This window comes from Crocodylus porosus, unplaced genomic scaffold (assembly GCF_001723895.1).
Source record: "Crocodylus porosus isolate Cpor-Errol unplaced genomic scaffold, CroPor_comp1, whole genome shotgun sequence".
Lineage (NCBI taxonomy): Eukaryota > Metazoa > Chordata > Crocodylia > Crocodylidae > Crocodylus > Crocodylus porosus.
The window spans coordinates 28,623,201-28,641,719 of NW_017728909.1; positions in this window are offsets into that span (position 1 = coordinate 28,623,201).

The window sequence follows — 18,519 nt, forward strand, 5'->3', positions numbered from 1 at the left end:
AGGCCCCAATGAGGTCTCCTCCTCCTCTACAGACTCAGTCTGGTCCACCACTTTAAATAGCAACAGGTAAGCACTGCAGTGCACTGCTGCACAATAGCACCAGAAGCATCTCAGGCAGACAAACTGTCGCAGACTAGAGATGTTTCTTGCTCTTCTGAAGGAGCTTCTTCTCCAGCAGCTGCCAGAGAACTCTCCCTGCCAACCCCATCCCTGGGGCTTAGATGTGCCCAATGCACAGGGCCTTGCATCCTTCCAGTCAGCTGACTGGGGACAGGTGCTAGGGGTGTCTAAGGACATGGCACTGGCAGACAAGGTCCTTTGGGTCAGTCTGGTATCTTAGTAGACCAACTGAATAGTTAGAGAATGCTGGGACAGTAAGGGGTTGTGTTTTGATTTTATGGAGAGAGGTTTTCCTTGATTGTCAGATGGGCCTGTGCAGCTTATGGTTAATGAAATGAGAATTGTTATAAAAGAATTGAATAGAAGAAATAGAGATGTTGTTTTGGATATATAAATGACGTGTGACTTGTGCCTGGGATGCCAGCTTTCAGGCTGAAAAACTCTTTGTCAGGCTGAGGAAGCACCTGCACTTTCTGTGTGTGTGTGTGGTACTTGGATGGAAGGAATAGTAAAAAAGTCAGAGGCTGGCCTGCAATACAGTCAGTGGAAATGGAAATGGAGGCATCAGGTGGTGAGGGACAGGATGGGGTGGAGAGGAAGGGGGATGTAGCAGCACAGGTAAAAGTACAGAAGTACCTGGGGAGTCAGATGTCTGGCAGGTTGTAGTGTGTCAGAATTCTACTCTCTATAATGGGTTCTTGAGTTTCTGTACCTACTACATAGGAGGCTGATGAAGTGAAGTTCATAGGCCCAGCTCTGAAAAGTGGTTTGTAAATGTGGGCACAGCTCACTTCAGGTGGAAGGGGGGCAAATGGCAGAAGGGCATAGCCCCCGCTTCTAGCTCTGCTGTGTCTGCACCCCGCCCTCCGCCCCCTGCGTGCCAGCTGGCAAGCAGCAGCAGGGCAGAGCCCCCACGCCCAATGCCGGTGCAGTTGCAGTAGTGCTGGGGTGGGGGCTATGCCCTACTACTGCCCAGACTGAGCCGCCTGGGCCGAGCAGAAAATGGGGCTGGGAAGGGCAGCCATGGGAGCTTCTCCTGTGGCTCCCCCCATGGGGGAAGAAGCAGGCACAGCCGGAGGAGCCATGGGAGAAGCCCCCATAGCTGTCCTGTCCAGCCCCAGCCTCCTGGCACTTAAAAAAAAAAAAAAGCCCTGCACTCACTTGCTCTGGTAGTGGTGATCAGGGCCTCTGAGGGCTTGTGGCAGAACCTCCCTGTGCAGCGCAGGGCAGTGGGGGGCAGCAGGGATCGCTCCCCCCACCTGGCATCTGTGCAGCAGCTGCCCCATGGCTCAGCAAGTTACTGCATGCTGTCTGGGAGCTGAGGCAGCTCCACGTGTCAGACAGAGTCTAGCAACATTCAGCTTCAGTGGCCCCAGCTCCCAGACAGTGTGCAGTGCTTCGCCAAGCTAAGCTGCACCTGTGCCATGGGGCAGCTGCCACGTGGGTGCCAGGCGGGGAGGGGGGGCAATCCCTGCTGCCTCCCACTGCCCTGTGCTGCATGGGGGGGTGCTCTGCCATGAGCTGCCAGAAGCCCTGATCCCCCATGCTGCAGTTGCTGAGTTCAGGGCTTTTTTTTTTTTTAAGTGCCAGAAGGCTGGGGCCAGGTGAGGGATGGGGCCGGGCAGGACAGCCATGAGGGCTTCTCCCATAGCTGCCCCTACCTAGGGAGAGGCAGGCACAGCTGGAGGAGCTGTGGGAGAACCTGTAGCTGCCAGGCTGTCCCTGCCTTTCCCCACTGATCTGAATCTCTGAATCAGCGCCAAATCTCTGATTCTGATTTGGCTGAATCGAATGGGGACAGTGATTTGAATCACAAAATCAAATCACTGTCCTCCAAATTGGCTAAATCCAAATTGAATACTTCCCTATTCGGACAGGCCTAATGCTAATATGTCAGCCATCTTGGATTCCAATATGACTGACATGGCGGAAAAAGATTGATCTCCTTGGCTCATACAATGGTGGCTTTGTCATTGGAATTAATTTACTAGCCCTTGTGGGGGCTGAAATACTGACCAAAATGTAAATTAAAGTCAGTCATCTTGGATTCCAATGTAGCAGCTGTTCTGACACAGGTGGACCACTTCAACCTGAAATACACTGCTGCCACTTGTGGCAATGAGTTGCTTACAACAACAAAAACTACATAGATTTTATTGGTCAGTTTATACCCTACTATACTCCCCCTGCCTGGCTGGACAAGTGGCAGAAGGGCAGAGCCTCAGCTCCCAGCGCTGCCGTACCTGTATCCCGCACCATCCCTCCCTGAGTAACGTGCCCCCGCACTGCCACCCTGGCTGGGAAGTTTGTCCTAGCCCAGCCCTAATCCCTCCCTCCCCCACGCCTCTTCCCAAACCCAACAGATTTACCAGCTGAAGGCAGCTGTGTCAGCTGCCTGTTTAGTCTATGGTCAAATCTCCAAAGCGGCCTAATCTTTTCCAAAGCTTTTCTGAATTGATTTAGATGCTTTGAATTGATTCAGAGCTTTTAATTGGTCTCCCAATTCGATTCAGATTTGGAGATTCAGTCCCCAAACTGGGCCAATTCTCCTCCGAATCAAATTGGCTACTGAAGCTTCACACAGCCCTAATTAGCATGCATGTATCAACTCAATGTAATTAAAAAGCCTAGTAAACAATACTCTAATACTAAAAGCTCACAAATTCTACTACTACAAATTTCATAGCAGACCTACAATACTGAAAACATTATAACACAAGTTAACCTACTTCTTTAAGTTACAGTGAATAAGACAATACAATATTGTTTTTATTTTAGAATGCAGACAAATCAGATATTAATAATACATAACTCAATGGCAATGAAATATGGAGACATATGTCTGGCTTGAGGCAATAGGAAAATGCTATAGTCTAATCCAATGGTAATATACCAGTAATACAACAGTATATATAACATTAATACATCAGGTAATTGCATTTTTTCAGATCTCTTTATCACTTGAATCCATTTCTGATTCCCAGTAATTATTATATGGATTGCAACATACTGACTCATAGCACTTGCAGTTGGGAGTGCATAGCACATTAACCTCCTTGCATGAGCATGCTGGTTGGTCCCTGGCATTCTGTCTTGCACTTCCAGTCTGTTATCCAAAGGTATTCTGCTGGTAGTGGTTCAAGTGTGTTTATGATAGGAACACAACCATAATTTTCAGCTTGCCAACCAGACTGATGGCAATGATGGATGAGGTTCAAATGCACTTCGTCAAATGAGACTTTGATAATTGGCTTTACGTACATGGTACACAAGGGAGTTGTATGTAGGTGGAAGTTTATCCAAAGCTTTTCCTTGATGGAATAATTTCACCTTAATATCCAGAAGGGTTGTCAAAAATGATGGCTGATACAGCAACACAACAACTTTTCTACACAACCATACAAATTTTTATTAACACCAGCCTACTTCCTAGACCTGCCAATAGATGTGGATGTTGAATGAACACTTCCCAAGCAGTTTTCTTAGCATAACCACTGAACTGGCTGATGGTGTCAGAACCAATGACACTGTGGAATTCAGTTACAGATGTACAGACTGGCTCAGGCAATTTTGACACAATATCATGAACTGGAATTAATCTTACTGGGTAGCTTCTCTTCATCTATACCTTAGACACAAGATTATGCTACAGAAGAAGGACCAGTACATCTGAATCATTGCAGAAAAATACTAGAGAGGAGCATCCCTGACCAACTGCTTGTTTGGCATGTAAAAGCATTCTTCTGCCTTCCTCTTCTTGCCGCAGATGCAGTTACAAAACATCATGAGCTAGAGTGTTCTGCTTTTCCATCAGTGAAACCACCAACAAATAGCACTTATTCACTTCAGAAGCATCGGCATGATTCCTTAAGAAGCCCCTCACTTAGAAAATTAACTAGGTTTTTTTTTCTCATAAGGATATGAAATGCTGGTAATGGAAGAGATCTGCTGCTATTGCTTCTGTGACTCACCCTAGTAGTTTGTTTCCTTAATATTCTTGTGCCTGTCTATATTAATGGTGATATGTTTTGAACAAAGACTATGTTGACTCAATCACACATGTTGGAATAGTTGCAAACACTTGTTGCACAAATGAATCAGCCAGATCTCCAAATGTTCGTGCAGTTTTGGCTTTCCTATTCTCTGTATGAGAACCATGCCATCAATAATAACAGCTGATTTTTCAAAAGTAGCATCTGGCAGAAGAGTTACTGCTTTATCTCCAATCAAGATCCATGACAAGGCTGCTTTGTCTGAGCCACACTGAGCAATTTTAAAAAGTGGTGGAGGGTATCCAGACATTTTGTGCTGTAGCAGAATGTGCACACTGAACCTTCTACCTGCTGCCACCTCTGCAAGTAACTGGATCTCCTTTTCATTCTGTATCTATGTCATTCTGCTGCATTGTCCCATAGTTGACTTGACATCCTTAAGGTTTTAAATTTTGATTTGGGTATGTTTGCATAGAAGCTCTCGGTATCATCTGCAGCATGATGTTTCTGGATAATGGTGTTTACAATTTGTCTTTCTTTGTCACATGCATTCAGGATGTCTAAGTAAGTCTGAAGTTCTCGCTCCATTTGTTTCAGTTTGGTTAGAGGACATTCACCACTTTCATCTTTTACTAAATTGCAATATCTTTCAAGTATAGCCTTCAGACTATACCCATTTTTCAAAATTGGCATCTGCTTTATCAATCACTTGATGCCATGCTCTCACTTCAGAAGAAAGATGAATTTCTTCTTGTGCCATCTCCACATGTGAATGGGATCAAGAGACTTGTTGCTTCCATTGTACTTCCCACTTGCATTCAGGATGGTAACATGCCTCAGCAGCTATTAGGTCTTCAACATCAATTCGGCAATGCAACACTTCATTCTTCTCTGCCAGCTTGCGTATTTTATTGGCTGATTCAAATGACAACATTTGACTCAGTCTGTTCTTATTAGAACATTTCTGGCAGAATAGGCACATCCTCCAGTGAACTGCTGGAATAAATTATCTGTTTCCTGTCCAAGTGTGTTCTTCACTTGAGGTTGGTAGGGTTTTCCTTTCATCTTCTACCTTGCATGACTTTCTTAACAGTCTCTCAATATGTCCTTTGATGGTAAAAGAACTGCATCAAGACCAGTGCCAACAGAGGCTTTTAGAATGTTGCAGCACAGGTTCAGTACAATGTGATAGTCTGTCAAGAATACTGTCATAACAAGTGTCAAATTTAGTAATTCTCCTATGTTGAGTGAGTGCCTCATTTAGATGATGCATCTTGTAGATTCTGAGTTGTACCTCCCACATTTTGCTGGACTCAGTGATGCTCTTGGCTCTGTTGTAATTTTTGCTTGAGGGTAAATCTCTTGTCAACAGTCTCCATTGGAGATTTTCTTGTGAAGGTAATTTGAAACAGAACAGAGTTGATGTAGCAATTTTGTAAACTTTGTGGATATGTAATAATGAACAAAACTGTAAATTCATGGCAGCTAACTTGGAATCTAATATGGCTACCACAACAGAAATGTTACAGCTGATCTCCTTGGTTTATACAATGTTAGTTCCATCACTGGAATTAATTTTCTAACCCTAGTGAGGGCTAAAATATTGACTAAAATGTAAATTAACGGTAGCCATCCCAGATTCCAATATAGCAGCTACACACAACACTTGCCAGATTGGCAACATGACTTTTCTGACGTGGGTAGACCACCTCTACCTGAAACATCCTGCTGCTACTTGGGGCAATGAGTTGCCTATGGGTTGATACCTTTAGCCTTCTTTTTTACCCTACTAATAAGGGCTGTGGTTCCTGAGTGGCCAAAGGTATTTCCTTGAATCTGAGTTAGCTTCCTAAACCCCAGAGAATGGCAGAATTTTAGGCACATCCATTCTCTCAGTATTTCCTATTGGCTACTTTAAGTAGCTTGTTTACTCCAAAGGTATCCAACTTTTCCAGTGAGATATACTTGGATATTAAGATTTCCATAAGGTGCCTGATAGCCTGAAAATTAGCCATTATAAAGATTAGTGTGGTTTCACCTAGATTCTTCCTGGGCCACTGGATGTGGCCAAGTGTCAAATAGAGAATGGAATCAAAGTTGAGATGTCATTGTATAGGATTTGAATAGGATGGTTTAGATAGGGATGATCCTGCCTCAGTCAAGGGGTTGGATTAGATGACCTCTGCAGGTCCCTCTATGATTCTATAGCTGTCAGAACAGTGATAAAAGATGATACCTTTAACAGTAGCATTTTGGATAGGCTGTTGGCTATGGAATTGAAAAATGAGTTTGGGGGAGATTACTGCAATCAAACAGAGAAATTCCTGAATTTCTCAGTGAGGATGTGAGACAGGATGCCATTTGAAGATACTATTGCGGAAGAAGTACCAGGACTTCATGATATAAGGTAGTCAGTTTATGAGAAAGTTTTTTCCATTCCGATTCACATCACAACTCCACCAGCTTATCCTCTGCCTTCAGGATGAAGAAGACATCCCCGGGGATCTCAAGAACATGACCATCGTGACCATCTACAGGAAGGGGGACAAATCTGACTGTGGGAACTACAGGGGGATTTTCCTTCTGTCCATTGTGGGTAGGATCCTAGGCTGTATCCTCCTGAACCACCTTCGACCCATCGCCAAGGAGATCCTTCCAGAAACCCAGTGCAGCTTCTGATCATCCCAGGGCACTACGGACATGGTTTTTGTTGCGAGGCAGATTCAAGAAAAATGTTGGGATCAAAATCAAGAACTGTTCCTCGCCTTCGCTGACCTGACCAAGGCATTCAGTTCCTTAAATCATGAAACTTTGTGGACCATCCTCCAATGCCTTGGCTGCCCACTGAAGTTTGTCACCATGCTGAGACTCCTGCATGATGATATGACCACCATTGTCCTGAGTGGAAGATCTGAAACCAATACCTTCCACATTTGGACTGGGGCCAAACAAGGTTGTGTGATCACCCCCACCCTGTTCACCATCTACTTGACCATCATCATTCACCTCATCCAAGATGATCTGCCCTTATGACCTGAGGGGACAAATCTACAAGAAGGGGGACAAATCTGACTAAATACCCTTAAGCTTGCAAAGAAGAATTTTTCCAACTATTTGGGTTGGTCTAATAAAAGATATCAGATCTATCCAAAAAATCTTGTCTGCCTATGTCCTTAGACCAAAATGGCTACAACCTATACCCCTGTTCCTTCACTGAGAAACTTTAGGACTGGTGAAGACATCAGAAATTAGATTTATATATAATTTTGATTGATTATCAAGCTACTTACCTTCCTAAACAGGGAATGGAGCTCCCTTTTGGTTCAGAACTCTTATTTTACTATATTCCAGCATCCAGATGCTACAGTGCTTGGTACTATACATAAATTACCAGTCATATTTTAAGGTCCCATTTATTAACAGCTCATCAATGGTTAACAAGTGCTTTTACCAAATGGTTAATAAATTACTAGAGAGAGCAGCAAGTCAAAGGTTCCTTTAGACTATCTGTAATAGGTTTATCCAATACACCTGTAACCATTGCTAATATACTTCTTACTTTGTAATTTGCTTATAGTATCCATTAACCCTTTATTAGCCTTTTATAAACCATTTTTAATTAAAATCTTACTATGAAATACAACCTTAAATTTTTAAAGTAGTTATATAGCTAGATAGATCCAGAAAGGCAGTCTGGACAGTGGAAGAAGCACTAGATAGGGACTCAGGAGAACTAGAATATTTCTTTTCTAGAAAAGAAACTTGAACAGACATTTTCTCTGCCACTTATCTGCTGTGTGATACTGGCAAATTTCCTCTTATTCCCCTTCCATCTTTTCTGTTTCATTTATTTAGGCTGAAATAATTCCGGAACAGGGACTGTTTTTTACTTTACATTTACACAGTGCCTAGCCGATTAGATTTTGTTGGAGCCTCTAGGCAAAACTGTTTTGCTAATAAAAACAGTATCTAGGCATTTGTTTAGTCATTACATAAGTGTGGGTCCGACAATTTGTAGAGGTCCTTTTACTTTACTGTGACCATAGAAAGCATGGCTCTAAATGTAATCAAAGTAGCATTTTTTTAAATCAGCAGCCCACAAAATTAAGACATATCCATTATCTACCTCTTGATATATTTTGTGAATAAAATATTCTTAAATAAAGACAAACTATAATTTTAATTGTCAGCTCTGAATTTTGACTTCTAAATGAAGACAAACAATAATATAAGTGTCAAGTCTGAATTTAGATTCAAAGCCAAAGCTGGAAAAGAATGTTAACATTAGGGTGCAAAAGCATACAACCAGACTTTACTTTACAAGCATGGCTGACTCAGATACAGTATTTAAAAAAGAGAACAAACATAAAGTCACGTCCACCACAGTGAAAACTCTGTCTGAGTGACATTAACCGTGTACACAAACTGGATGTGAAATTATTTCCATGGATGTGACTTCTTGCATCCATAGTTACAGGATGTTTAAAAAGATATTTCATTTTTATATTTTGAAGCAAATTAAGTTGCAGTTCAAAATTAAATAAGTTATATGGCACTGACTAGTTCATACCTGTGGAGCACTTAGAAGCATATCACTTATTATTATTTAGTGAAATTTAATTAATCAGCTGAGGACTAATAAGAAGCAGCTAATTGCCCCATCTTTCAAAGGCCAGCAGAGCAAAAGAGGCAGACCATCCATAACCAGAAGGTAGAGCCCAGGGTAGCTTAACGGTCTATAGAAACTACCTGCACGAGTTCTAGTTGCATGTCCTCTCCTCTACTCCTCGCCCCTTTGAAGCAGGGGACCTGAACTTTAAGGTAAACCCTGTTCTTCAGTTCACTTACACATCACAGGAGATCAAGGCAGCAGCGGGCATACTTTTCATCCCCTCACTCCCCTAAATGATCATTGTTTCAGTTTCATGTGTTTCACCAGCTCCCAAATGAAGGTCAGGAAATATGCTTACTTTATAAGCACCAGGCTGAAGTTGGACATACCTGAAGCCTGGGTAGCAAAATGGAGTGATTTCTCTTATAGGTCAAATGAAATGTTTGGTAACAAAACAGAAATGGCATTAATGTTGAACTTGGCTGCCTGTTCCAATGCTAGCTTGGGAACATACTGTAGCCTAGCAATATATTTCTGTTTATTAATTTGGTGAGCTCAGCGTGCTGAAGTTTGTTTTTATTGCCTTCATCTCCAAGTATGGGGGGTGGGAATAAGTAAGGTTACCTTTCCAGATTGTTCCTTCAATACACCTAACTTCCTAGAGGATAAACTACCCTCTGCTGGAGCAACAGGGAGTCTACATGCAGGGAATGATTTCCTTATGGCAGAGAGCAACACTGTAACACACCTGAAGTAAAACCACAAGTTCAGATATCGTTTGTCTCCTAATAAATCTGGGCCAGTATCTTCTTGGTGAAAGGTGACTGAGTCACCTAATGCATGACTCACACTCCCACAAAATGAAATGAATACAAATGGCTTTTCTAAGAACAAAGAAGGCCTGCGGACTTAGTGATAATGTTCTGTAAAATGTTGATTTGAGGAAGATGTTCAGTTTCCCAGCCTCGGAGACTTGCGGAGTACAATGGTGAGGGAGATATACTGTGAATCATTTAGGACTTGATAAATTAGAGTGAACCCTGAAATTCCTATATGATGAATCTGCTGAACATTTGTGACATTAAGCATTTACAGAAAAGCCAAAAGCTTTCTCATGAGGCCTAGCTTCATTATTTAGCAGGGTGCTGCAGAATTCTTTAACATGGAGAACAATCTTTCCACCAGCTCATGAAGCCAGCACAGTACTGCATTCTAACTGTTACTCCAGCCTACTTGCTAGAGTAGCCTCCACAGCCAACTTATCCCCAGTCCTAAAAAGGGCAGGGAGGAACAACTAAAAAATCCTGTATAGATCTTGTCACCTTCCAAGCCTCAAACACACCTGGCCCAGGCAGATCCTCATGCTGTGGAGATGACATATATGACATATGTTCCAAGCTTCCTTCCCCCCTTTCCTAGAGGACACATCTCAGTTGGGAATTTCTAGTCATCTTCATAAATGTTCTCCTGATGCCAAAAACACCAGTAAAAAATGCAATAAAGCAGTTCTGCAAGCCTGGGCAGTGGAGGTACACAGGGCAGTGCAGGCTGCCATGCTGGTGGCAGTAGCTATTCAAAGTTGGCCCAGTCACTCCTAAGTCTCGCTATACTGAGCAGACTCAGATACTCCATATAGAACAATTCACTTCACTGGGGAGGCACTATGCATAATACTGCATTGAATTTAGTACAAAACATTCAACAATATTTGTAGTTTCAGCTTGGCTCTTTCACATGGAGTGAGATAATTGGAATTCCTTCAAAACAGCAATATCTAACCATTTAATAGGCTCCCAAGGTCCAACTCTCATGGGGGGAAAGGCACATAGAAGAAGGGAAAAATTACGCGTTTGCTTAAAAATTATACACTTTCTTATAGTGGAGTGATGTTGTAGCCATGATAAACCAAGAAATCTGTGAGAGGCAAGGGTTTTTGTAAGTGGTATCTTTTACTGAACTAAGAAGAGCTTAAAGGCATTCTTTTCTGAGAAAAAACAGGCACAATTTGAGCTAAAGTTATTGACCTGAAGTCTGGGAACTAAAAGCAACTTTCCAGAACAGATAGGCTGGCAATCCTAGGAAATTCCAGGAGAACCAGTCCTCAGTACAGCAGATCTCTAATAAGGCAAATGACTGACTCACATAGCTGCTTCCAAAGCCAAACTACCACTAGGTCTTCCCCCCAGGCCAACACTGATTTTTTGTAGCTCTTCACAAGCAGATTTTTAAAAAAAAATAAATAAATAAAACTGCAGCATTAAAGAAAATCCTCAAGAAAAGTAACACAATAGCATATCATACATACACGTTATAATGAAGTCCATCATGAAAAGTGCCTTTTAAATAAAAATATATAGCCATTTAATTCAGTGGAGTTGAGCCAATTTATGGTAGAAGATAATTTGCTCTTAATGCTTTTCACATAACAAAATCTAGCTGCCTTACATAAATAATTAGTGATAATTTGTACAGCACTTGAAATAATATGGAATTGCATGAAGTGCAATAGCTATTAGTGCTATTTTACAATAATAACATTTCTGCTGCTAGCACAATGACTGTTAGGCCCAACAAAATAAGAACTCTTATAGGAAATACGTTTGTCTTGGTTTATAAACAGAATTGTGTGTAAAAGAGATAATCAAATACATATGGTCCAAACAAGCTTGTAGAGAACCATTATTAAAAAGTTACTTTAACTTCTAATGTAAAAAGTACTTTTCAGTTTGATCCAGTGTCATTTTTTTAAAAGACATTTGGGATTTTTGTACCTTTCATATAAGAAGTGAAAACAAGTACAGCTACAGTAACAATAGTAATCTCAATCAAAAATTAAACTAATTTTTGTTACACTGCACAGTTGAAGAATACCATGTAAATGAGCAAAAAAAAAAAGCTGTTAGTGCAGTTGACAGGTGTTATGTGGCACTTCACTGACTGTATGTATTCATGAGCACTAAATGTATGAATAGGCATGTTTTAAATATTTCAGTGTTTAAACACATTCATAACTATTTAAAATGAAACAGAATGGTGAAAAGGCCCCAAAAAGGTTAAAAATAACAAACAAGATATCTAAGGTTGAAAGAAAAAAAAAAATTTTTAACAGGGTGGCCTCCTTGTCAGGTCTTTGCCGGCTGCCCTGCTCCTGGGGTAATCACCCACTTCACTCTCCTGTCACGCCTCGATGGAAAAATATGAGAGTTGTTACTAAGGCAGGCCATTCATTACTCGCCCTGCTGACAAGGGCCTAATACCCTCTCTGACCTCCCCTGCATGGGTCCCAGGCCTCATAGATGTTACTCTGTGTGTGTTACTTCTCCAGCCTATGACCAGAGCAAACTGGGCACACAGTTGTAGCTCCTCTCTACAGCCCTGGATTGCCACTCCCATGCCACCCCTCTCTCCCTGGGGTCCCATTTACTCTGCTGGCTCTCACTCAGCCTCTTTCATACTGAGAGTGTGGACCCTCTCTCAGGTCCACACTCATCCTGCCCAGCCTCACTTGGCTTCGGGCTTAGCTCTCCTCACCTCCGTCAGCCCCAGTGCAGTCTGTTGGGTATCTCCCACTACCCTCACCTGAGCGTTGACTGAGCAATTCTACAACTATAGGCCCATTTCACTCCTGGCCCCTTGCCAGGCCACCGTACCTCCACTGGGAGTCCTCACTCACCCACACTCATGGGGCCGCTCTAATAGTCGCCCCTCTCACTCAGGGTCTCACTCACACCCTCAGGCTTTCCCCTGCCACCTAGGTGCGGCCCCAGGTGCCTCCTCCAGCCTGAGCTCTGCCTCAGGACTCCTTAATGAGCCTGGGCTCCCCCTGCTTGTTACTACACCACCAGGGATGTGGGGCTGCGGTTAAGGCACTCCAATCCGCCTTTCACTGTGGAGGTAATTGGCCTGACATTTCCTGGGAGTTTCCATGCCACTAGGAGCCCCACCAGATCACTCTTCCCTGGCAGAGTGCAGTTTTATGTCTTACCCAGGACAAAGGGGTCACCTCCACCCTATATCCCCTGCTCTTACCTCCTGACTATGGCCAGAGCAGCCCCACAGCCTGGTGTTACCTCCTTCCTTCTAGCAGCAAACTGAAGCCCAGCTTATATCCCTGGGTCCTGTCCTCATCAGGCACCTGGCTGCTACCTGTTTTCTACCCTTGAAGTGGCAGGCACCAAAGGATGTTGGTAGACTTGAGAGGGTCCAGAGAAGGGCCACTCATATGGTTAGGGGCTTACACAAGTCCTATAAAATAAAAACAATCAAGACAAATTTTCTTTGAGATTTTAGTGCTGGTAGAATTAAAATGTTTATTTGCACTGGCTGGAGTGAGGCATAGTGAAGTCAAATATACAGTGTAGGGTTTAACTACAGTCTTACAGCTAAGCATGTGTAATGTTGTACGTAGGTCTGTCTCTTTTGGCACTAAAAACTGTGTTTGGGTACATAAGCAGATGGCCTGATTTTCTGATACGCAGTTTTTCGATGGGAGTTGCCAGAGTTGAGCACCCTTGAAATTCAAGGCACAAACTTTGCTATGAAGTTTTGCTAGAACTGCCAGCAAAAGTTTGAGTGAATCCACACTGAAAGTTCCTCTGCAATAGCAGAACCAGTCTGTCGGGCAAGCGGGGTGAGGCTTCTGCTGGCAGAAGATGTGTGTAGATGCTCTTGAATGTTGTTCTGGCTACTGCTGTTCCTTCAGTAGCTGGTCCTTCCCAGAGTGCATTTCTTACTCTGGCAGTACAGACGCAGCAGTGGATTCACAAGAAGCCACTTGAAGTGTTATGGTGATTGGGTAGTCATGGCCACTGTCTGTTGCTGGAATCATAAGGTAGCTAATCATAGATAAGGTGTAAAGCTAGGTGTAGATGCCTGGTCTTGGACAGCCACTATTGAAAAACTTGATCAGAATTTTTAACACAAGTTCTAATCTTGGGGAATGCTCTGTAGTCTCAACTCCCACTTGAAACTCCAGACTTGAGAGTGATCAGTACTTGTGATCAGTTGTTCAGTATTTTGCAGAGTCCAGCCATCAGTGTGTGAAATTTGATTTATGGAATGTTTATTTTTATATTTTTCTTCTTGTTTGTATTTTTATAAGGCTTATCCCAGAAAAGATGAAGATGGGCATTTCTCTGTGTCTGTAAGGGACAGGACTAGAAGCAGTGACCTCAAGAAAATTTAGGCTGGAAATTAGGAGGAGCTTTCTGATTATGAGGTGGTTAAGCACTGGAAAAGGATACCCAGAGAAGCTGTAGAATTTCCATCCATGGACATTTTCAAGGCCAAGTTGGACAGACACTTGGCTGGGATGGTTTAGTAAGAGGTAATCCTGCGTTGAGCAGAGGACTGGACTATGTAACCTTCCAGCCCTACTTGCCTATGATCCTAATGTAGCAAACCTTTTCTTTCTGGCATATAAATAAAAGTTACTTATTTTTAGACAAATAGAAACATGTAAAATATTGACACAGAATATTACCAATGTTATGTGTCAGTGCCAAAATAAATAGACACTGTAAAAGTAATTGAATATTGAGATGCTACCCCGAATCAGATGTTGTCTTTCTTAATAAAAATCAGGAAAACGCATTTAAGGAGTAACATGAAAATATAGCTAAAAGAAGCTGAGAAATCTCATAATTCCTTCTGGAAGGAGACAGCCCTGCAAGTAGGTAAAACTTGAAACATACAAACCTACAGGTATGTTCACTATTCATCATTGCAAAATCATCATATTCTAAATATTTTGGCACCACAGTCTGTATTTGAGCACCTAAGCAGGTGGCCTGATTTCCAGCTTCTAAATGGGAGTTGCCAGAGTTGAGCACCCTTGAAATTCAAGACACACTCTCCGTTATGAACTATCCTCTTTTAGAACATCTTAGATGTCTGTCTTTCTGTCCGTGAACTGTTGATGACCCAAGCCAGATGCCTATCTAGCCTTCTCTTAAAGACCCCCAAGGTAGGGGAGAGCACCACCTCCTTCGGAAGCCCATTCAAAATTTTAGCCACCTTTACTGTGTAGAAGTTCCTTCTGATGTCCAGCCTAAATCTGCTGTCTGTCAGTTTGTGATCATAGTTCCTTGTTACCCCAAGAGGGGCCCTGGTGAACAGAGCATCTCTGATCCCTTGCCGCATCCTCCCAATGAATTTGTAGGCAGCCACAAGATCACCTCTCAGCCTTCTCTTGCAGAGGCTGAAGTGGTCCAGGTCCCTCAGTCTCTCCTCATAGGGCTTGTCCTGTAAGCCCCTACCACATGAGTGGCCGTCCTCTGGACCCTCTCGAGTCTATCAACATCCTTCTTGAAGTACGGCATCCAAAACTGGATGCAGTACTCCAACTGTGGTCTGACCAATGTTGCATAGAGGGGAAGTATCACCTCCTAGGATCTATTTGTTATGCATCTGCTGATGCATGATAAAGTGTGGTTAGCTTTGCTGATGATTTCATCACTCATGTTCATCTAGTAGACCACTATGACCCAGAGATTCCTTTATGCTTCTGTACTGCTAAGAGGGTCACTTCTCAGCCAGTAGGTGTGCTGGATATTTTTGCATCCTAGGTGCAGCACCCTGCACTTGTTCTTGTTGCACTGCATCCTATTGTGTACTGCCTACTTTTCTAACCTGTCCAGGTCTGCCTGCAATCGTTCCCTACCCTCCAGAGTGTGCACTTCACAATTTATACAATGTATATATATATCATAGCATTCAAAATATATTTCTGATACTTTTTCTGTGCATTTTTTTATTTGCTTGTATACTACAAGCTCTTTACAAGCATTATAGAAGAGAACTGACATGCATGCTTGCACAAGTGATGTGAACACCTTTTACTCCAATGTATCAACTGCTATCAAGGACAAACAGCATATTACAGGAAGGGCTCAGCAGCTCACCATATTGGATCAACAGTAAGAAGTGAAGCAAAACAGTTGAGCAGTCTTTGTACTGGTGAAACTCGATGACTCCTTTTCCTGTGCTAGCAAGGGCTACTATCCACCTTAAGGTCTCTTTCTATTGCCACAGCAGTGTAAAAGGCCTTGCTGTAAAGGAGAAAGAAAGGTCCATCTAATAAGCAAGCATATAGTAATTTTGCAGTGCCAATTTATGGCCTTCCTTATGTGTGCAGGTGTACTGATATGGAGGCTTATGCTTATATGGTTACACTTATAACTTATCCTCTCCATGGACGAAGACCTTGTAGTGGCGGAAAGGCTTGTATCCCAGTGATCCTCAGGGTGATGTCACCCAGAATCTCACACTCCTGGCAAGGTCATCCATAACAAACAAGCCTTAGGGGAGGGTTCTAGTCAAAACATGGTCCAACCCCAAGTCCACAACAGCAGACCAGGCAAGAAGATGTCAGAATCTCAACAGCTGTAAGGATGGAAGACTGCAGCAAGATGGAGGTCTCTTGTCCCCTAGAGTTCTCCCTTGCCTCTGGACCCAGATCTCCACCTTGTCAAGATCATGTGGTTACTGTTTCTATGGATCAGCTTCCTCACATTTAAAAAAGTCACAGGCAGGTCTCTACCACAGGAAACAACACACTCTCCTGCACCAACCTCTAAAAGCCCTGTGGCAATAGACCCATGGTGATGGAGACAGGACTAGTGAATCCAGCACTCTTTAGTCACAAATCTGTATGCAGGTAGCAGCAGCCTGCTGGTTATCTAGCACCTGGGTTGAGATAGGGATACAATTCAGCAGTTAGTACCATGGCTGAGCAGTCCTCTTCCAGATCCCCTCTGCTTAAGCTGACCAAATGGAAAACCTGGAAATCTCCTTCCTCCCTCCCACTCCCACTCCCCCTACCCACACTCTCACACATTGGCAGGGGTAGGGCTGCATGCTGAGCAGGTAGCAGTGCCTGCCTGCTGCCTGGAAGGCGCTCTGTGCCACTCCAAATCCAGGCCAGACTGCCTCACAACCCGGCATCTCCAGGACACCCATAATAATTCTCAATAGCCAGCTGGGACCTGCCTCTGAAATCTGGGACTGTCCCAGCTAAACTGCAACATGGCATGTTTGTACCCTGATGGATAACCAAGACAACAGACAATCAGAAAGAAAAACTGTCATCATCTCCAGGGAACTAGGGAGATACAACATTGTCATTGCAGCTCTGAGACAAGATGCTCGGATGAGGGCCAGCTGAGGGAAGAAGGTGGAGGCTACACCTTCTTCTGAAAAGGGAAACCAGCCCAGGACAGATATGTTCATGCTGTGCCATCAAGAATCAGCTTGTCCATCAACTTACAGAACCCCTGGGGGCACTGATGAACATCATCTGACCTTCCATCTTAAGCTCAACAATAACCAGTATGCCGCCAACATCAACGCATTTATCTCAACATGCTGATGATGATGTCAAAGGATGTCTACTCCAACCGTGACCACGTGGGCCATGTGTAGACGAAATGAGAGGCATGGGTGCACAACACTTTGAAGTGGGCTAAATGCTTTTGTACCGCTTTAATGGTGTTGGTGTTTGCATGCCTTGGCGGTGTATTGCACATAAATTCCAGTTGCTGTAGGAAATTCGGCAGCATAATGCACCTTAAATGACTTGGGGCACAGCAAACTAAAACTCCTTACAGCCACAGAGTGAAGCACCGGGCTGCATGCAGCTCCACGGCTCTGCAGGAAGCCCTGCAGGTAGCCTGGCAGAAGCCCAGGAAAGCAGGCTCCACCCAAGAAAAGCGGCATGCCTGGTCTCCTCCCCTACCCCCCAAGCCTGCCTGAGCTGCATGGGGGCCTGGTGCTTCCCTCCGCAGCTGTGGTGCCCCCTGGGACTGCTTGAGCTGTGTGCTTACAGGTGGGCTGCCATGAAGGGAAGCACCAGCTCCCCCACTCCAGCCCAGGGGCTGCTCTGCCTGCTGGCAGCTCACCCTCCTCTCCCCGCCGCTGGAGAGGCAGGTAAGTCAGCTGGGTGTGTGCACAACATGAGGAGTTAATTGGCCCTAAATTGAAGTGGTGCTTTTTTAAACACACCACTTCAATTTAGGGCCCCCATTTCATCTACACATGCCCATTATGACTAATAACATGGTCAAGGAGATCAAGATCATTCTCCTTGGTGACTACAACACCATAGTTGGGCATGACCTGGAACTCTGGAGTAGCACCACTGGAAAGGAAGGAGTAGGGAAAACTAACTCCAACAGCATCCACTTCCTGTGGAGCACAGTCTTGTCATCACAAACAGCATCTTCAGACAAAGTGATGAACACAAGACCACCTGAAGACCTTCATGCTCTAAGTACTGGCACCTCCTCAACTATGTTATTGTTAGAGCCTGTGATTGAATGGATGTCTGTATTATGTGAGCTATGCCAGGAACCAGTGACTGCTGTACAGATAATTGTCTTGTCAGATCCATTATGAATGTTTGATTTGCTCCAAAACACTAAAAACAGCCAAAAGCAATGTGACGGACTCTTAATACCAAATCTCTTCAAGATCCAAAGGTCTGTAAGAATCTCCAATGGTGCCTCCACAAAAAGTTCTCTGACCTGTCCACAAATGAAGGCAACATTGAGGAACTATGGAAAGGTTTAAAATCACTATCCATATCATCTGTGCTGAATCCATTGACTATACTGCCCACTGACTCTAACACTGGTTTTATGAGAGCAATGCCAAGATCCAAGCCCTCCTTGACCAGAAGGGAAGGGCTTATTCTGCTTGGGAAAATGACACTTATCTCAGCAAAATAAAAAAATGTACCAGCTCCTCAAAACCAAAGCTCAAAGAAGGATCTGGGAAATCAAAAATCAGTGGTGACAA